At 32.0% G+C, this 6,000-nt stretch overlaps 1 long non-coding RNA gene across 2 annotated transcripts; it reads left to right on the forward strand.

The window, feature by feature from the left end:
• Positions 1–823: 823 nt before the first annotated feature.
• LOC141672686 (uncharacterized) lies at positions 824–3,157 on the forward strand. 2 transcript variants are annotated; one of them, XR_012555653.1, is made up of 3 exons: positions 824–1,222; positions 2,037–2,213; positions 2,681–3,157. It is a non-coding gene; the product is annotated as an uncharacterized LOC141672686 (long non-coding RNA). The 2 variants fall into 2 exon arrangements; XR_012555652.1 differs by having other exon boundaries at positions 824–2,213.
• The last annotated feature ends 2,843 nt before the right edge of the window (positions 3,158–6,000 follow it).

Consider the following 6,000-nt stretch of genomic DNA (forward strand, 5'->3'; position numbering starts at 1 on the left):
GATTGGGAGAAATATGGAGAAGGATCTAAAGGAAAAGGTTATTGCGGTCATTCGGCAATATCATGATGTGTTAGCACTACGCCATAGATTAAATTCTGCAACCCTTCACGGTGGGGTTATAAAGATAAGTGTAATAGTAGCCTTCAAAACCAATATCTACCGCAACCCCTCTTTTTTGATGTTGCCGTAGAGTCAAACTGTGTTACCAAAATGACATATATAATTTAAGATAATTTTTTTTAATTTAACTAATTAGTAATTTTTACATGGAAATGAAATAATAATTGAAATATATATTTTATTTATTTTTAGAAGTTAATAATATTAGTGCAGTGATTTAAAATATTATAATGATAAATTGAACGCTTTATAAAACTTAATAAGTGACTAATGAATTTATTTACAATATTCACTACGCTATAAATGACCTTATACAACATTATTAAGTGATGTTGCTGTAGAAAATATTGCCCCAACACAACATTAATCTAACCTATTACAACATATTTTAATTATGTTAGCAAAGAAGTAAAAAATGTTGTCAAAGCGATTATAAATAAAAATATTTAATTTTTTATTAATATTATGCTGACGTGTCACTGGGGTCTCTACAAGTGGGTCACATACTGCTGATGTGGCAGCTGTGAGAGAAACAATTAATTTTTTAGTTAATAAAAAATTATAAAACTTATGAAAAAAAGTAAATTAAATATATTTAATAAAAATTAAACAAGTGTTATAAAAATTAATTAATATATTTTTATAATGTAAACAGTTGTACAGGGATTTGGTGAGCGGAAAATGTACCGCCTACTAACTTTGAGGAAAATATTGAAGGCCCCTCCTCTCAAAACCCTACCTACCAGCTCCCCCAATTCTCATTCACAACCCTAAAAACAGATATTACAATTCTATCTCTATCACTATCTATATAATCGAAGCTATACAACACACACTTTCTCTCTTCATAATAATCAGTTTTATTTCTATAGACTCTAGTGAATCAGATTTGATTTTCTCATGATTTGATTGTAATTTAAATTGGATTCAGTTAGGAGTCCAAAAATAATATCAGAGATTTACTCAAATACTCTGCTCAGATGCTCTCCCAACTTCGCACTTCCAGGCGCTCTCTCTCTCTCTCTCTCTCTCTCTCTCTCTCTCTCCCCCTCTGAGTCACCACTGTATCAGTGATACAGTGTGTAAGCTGATTAGGATTTAGGTGATGTTATATTGGAGAACTCGGTTTCGGTGTTTTCTTGTTTCTGTTACTATTTCTGTTGCTTTAAATGTTTTGTTGTATTTCGTTTTCTCGGGACAGTGGTTTGTGTAATTTGGGGCTAACGAGATATTGGGGGTGGGGATGTAGTGTGTATGCTAATTAGGATTTAGGTGATGTTAAGTTAGAGAACTCGGTTTTTTGGGGTTTGTGTTACATTGTTACTGTCTATGCTCCTTTAATGTTTTATCATCTTTCAGGTTTTTTAGGACACTGGTTTGTATAATTTGGGGCTACTGAAATGTTGGGTGTGGGGGTGGAGTTCGTAAGCTGATTAGGATTTAGGCAATGTTAAATTGGAGAACTCGGTTTCAGTTTTATCTTGTTTTGTGTTGTTATGCTGCTTTAATGTTTTTTTGTCTTTTTGTTCTGGTTTGTGTAAAATGTACAAGGCTAAAGAAATATGACTGACTTATTGTTTCGCGCCTTGCTTGGTAGTTTAGGTGAAGCTTTATATGTCCTTTACGTATTTTTTGTTTATAACACCTCGAGATATTACATTTTATTGTTTGGGTATGTAATAGGATTGATTTGGGAGTGGGATCTTTTGGTGTTAAATTTAGTATATCTATAGTTTATGAATGTCGATCTCTTATTAATTTGTGTACACTTGTTTTAGTTTTTGCGAAATGTTTTATTAATTTGTTTATGAATTAGATTTTTTCTTGGTGGGTCATATGTGTGTGAAAGTAGATGTATGTAACTGTTTGTGGGTGACTATTTTGATTATAATGATTTGTTGGTGTTAAACTTGTAGATACAGGAAGTAGTAAAGGGAAAGGCATGGGGCAAAACACACAAAAAACAGTGCCTATTGTGGTAGGAGGATTAGTTGGTTCTGGTCTTTTTTATTGCTTGCTTGCTGGTTCTTAAATCAGCTTTTAAGAAGAAACGTGAGGTTACGTATTAAGATTGCTGATACAAAGTAATAAAGGTGCGTTATAATTTCTCTGCTCATCTATGTTGTAATTCATGATTGTAAAAGTTGGTGTTAATTATTCTTGAGGACACTTATTACTTGGATGTATATACATGTCAATGAGATGTCTAATTTCAATCTTATAGGCATGAATAGATATGCCAACTAATGACCTTGCTGGTCATTCTCGATGCATCGACAATTTAATGTGTTATGAATGAGAATGTAATAAAATATGGCACTCTGTCTGTGCCTCGGGAAGGTAACGATTTCCTGTCTGCGTTGATAAGATTTGATACTTCTTCAAGACAATTAAATGCTATATCAGTTCTAACAAAAATCAGGATCATCATGCTTTTAAGTAGTTACTATATATATATATTGTTTCTGATTTGTTAATATTAATTATGTAATTGCAGAAATATAAAAAAAATTTGCAATGTGATACCATCTTGTATTAAATCTATCTTCTAACTAAGCAGGAGAAAAAAATCCAGAGTGGAGAAGCAACCATGTCCAAAACTTGGGTGATCTAACTGGAGAAGGAAACATTGAGAGTATGCTTTCAGTCGAGATGGGATTAAAGGAGCTGGTTGCCTTAAGGTCTTCTTATGAAAAGATTACCTTAAACTATCTCATGTCCATTAATTGCAGTCTAGGCCTACGTGACTACAATCTACAGTTTGGCTATAAAGTTGAAGTATTATCGTTCTACTTTATTTTTCTCAGTACTACGATGTTTATATTTTGAAGTGTGTAACTTTAACTTGTTAAAACATTCGCTTTTATTTTATGGTTGGTAGACAATTGGTGGTATAAGGATGGTAGTATGTTGATGGTGAAGGTAGTGGTGTTTATTTGGGATAACTGATGTTATGGTTGGTAGATTGGTTGATTGTGTTGGTTTTAAGACTATGGTCTTATTTATGGGAATGCCAATTTACAAACAGTTCCTTGCATTTTTTTTGTAAAAGCGTTGCAATAGGTCTTTTTAGTGTTGCTAATAATCGGTGTAAAATATTGCAAAAAATACTAAAAAGCGTTGTAAAAAATACTAAAAAGCGTTGCAAAAAATACTAAAAAGCGTTGCAAAAAACACTAAAAAGCGTGGCAAAAAGGTTGCATCGGTACCCCACATGTGGGCCCTATTGTGGGGCCCACAAATATTGTACTGATAGCCCAAACCCTACTATAACACTTTTCAAGACCTATTGCAACCCCATTTCTGTTGCAATAACACGTTTCTGTAAGGGATAAACAAGGATTGCAATAGGGTGTCACCGGGGTTGCAAAAAACTCTATGGCAACGCCTAAAATTGTAACCCCGAATAAGAGTCGTCATAGCCTTTTTTTGGCCTTTAGCAACGCTTTTTTGGCATTTAGTTACGGTTTCTTGGGGTTGCGGAATCCAATCTATGGCGTAGTGTAGCCTAGGGACCGTATGACATGTCCGATTTGGATCCCAAGACAGCTAGGCATTGCCTTAACGTAAAACCCGAGGCCAAACCGGTCAAGCAGAAGAAGAGGACTTTTGCAGCCGAACGATAGAAGGTCATTGAGGCCGAAGTGGAAAAGCTGTTGGAAGCCAAGTTTATTGTGGAAATTGAGTATCCTAACTGGTTGGCTAATATGGTGGTCATAAAAAATTCAACGAAAAGTGGAGGATGTGCGTAGACTACACGGATCTCAACAAGGCTTGTCCGAAGGACCACTACCCTCTTCCTAGTATCGACCAATTGATAGGCGCCACAGCTAGATACCAGGTACTTAGTTTTTTTTGATATTTTTTTCGGTTATCATCAAATTGCTATGAACGACAAAGATGTGCCCAAGATAGCGTTCATAACTCCGAAGGGAACCTATGCGTATATCAAAATGACATCTGACTTAAGAACGCTGGAGCCATATTTCAGCGAATGGTGAACAAAGTGTTTAAGGAACAGGCCGAAACATGGAAGCCTATGTGGATGATATGATCATGAAATTACTGTTCCAAAATTATGCTGAAGACCTAAGAGAGTGCTTCGAGACTCTTTGAAGGAATAACATGAGGATTAATCTGAACAAGTGCACCTTTGTAGTGGCAAGTGGAAAGTTTCTGGGCTACATGGTCAGTGCCCGAGGGATAAGGCAAACCTAGAGAAAATAGAGACAATTATCAATATGGAAGTTCCAAAATGTATCCGGGATATTCAGAACTAAACGGCCGACTGTCAGACCTTCGGCAGTTCATCTCCCGGTCAGCCGAGAAAGCACTTCCCTTCTTCGTCACACTGAAGGGGTCAAAGAATTTTGAGTGGGGGGCCGAATGTCAAAAGGATTTGAAGAAGTAAAGGAATACTACTAACAAAAATTGACTTTTATTCATTGTCGACATTATTTTCTATTAGTTAGTATTAATCTTAGCGTCAATTTATTTTTAAACTGTAAAATACTTATTTTAAAAGTAATTAAGTAATAATAAATGACTTTAGTGACATGAAAATTATTGATTTAACGATTATATTTGTCATTGTCCATCACATCGTTTACTTACTTTTAAGTTAAAAAATATTTTTCAATAATAACAAATATATGAGTTGTATATATATTATATTAAGTAATATTAAATCCAGTATAATAACATTTTATTTACTTTTAATTTAAGAAATAATTTTTATCAATAGTTAAGTAATATTAAATAAACTATATTAAAAAAGCTAATTATAAGATAATTATCAAATAATATTAATTAATAGTAAATTGTCTAAAATAATAAATATCTGGTTTATAAAATAAATATACAATTCATTTTACAAAAGTAAAACATATATGTTAGAGTTCTATAATAAGTAACATAAATGCATAACTAAATTATACTAGAAAATTTAACAACTAATTCGATTATTTTTAACTACATAACTATTATTTGCAAATATCAATTTAATATTTAATATTAATATATTGTTTTCAATCAGTGTTTTGCATGAATTATGGGTCCAATTCTGTATAAATACTAATTCGATATATTTAATCTCGAGGTCGTGATACGCAAGAATTATCAACTATCTATAAATAAGTGAAGCCATGTTCTCTTACAACACACTTGTACTTACTAGAAAATTATACAATTATTTTTAAAATTTTATATAATCTAATCTTCTTTCTATAGACTTTATTTTCACTTTAACTTTTAATCCCTCCGTCCCTCCCATTTGTTTACATTTGGGTTGGGCATGAAGGTTAAGAAAAATGATAAAGTAGTGGAGAAAAGTTAAAAAAGTGAGTAAAATAGTGATACCGATTAGTATTATATATATAAAGTGAGTATGATGGAGAGAAGTAGTGAATGTAGTTACTTTTTATATTAGAAAAGATTTACTATTTTTGAAATTTTTTTAAACATAAATAATTGGAAGGTACATGCTAAAAAGATATGAGTAAATAAATGGGAGTAAAGAGAAGTATTTGTTAGTGTCCATCCAAATGTTGATTTACTTATGAGAAAAAACTAATAGGTAAGATTTATATAAGGAAAATAACCGGGTACATAAGTTGAACTATAAAATGGAATTTCAAAATTACAACTTAACTTTGATTTTTTAATTATATAATTTAATAATATTTATTTATTATATTTTTTTTTTATATTTCGCATGAATTATAAAATTTAATTTTATACAAATTATAATAATTTAATATTACTTTTGATATCGGACTCGTGCACTGGTTACTAACTAATACTTGTAAAATTGGTACCTTAAGCAGAATACATGTAATTATTGTTATTGAACTGCACGTAGTATATGTTCTGAGACTACGG

This window comes from Apium graveolens, chromosome 7 (genome assembly GCF_009905375.1).
Source record: "Apium graveolens cultivar Ventura chromosome 7, ASM990537v1, whole genome shotgun sequence".
In the NCBI taxonomy this organism is placed as follows: domain Eukaryota; kingdom Viridiplantae; phylum Streptophyta; class Magnoliopsida; order Apiales; family Apiaceae; genus Apium; species Apium graveolens.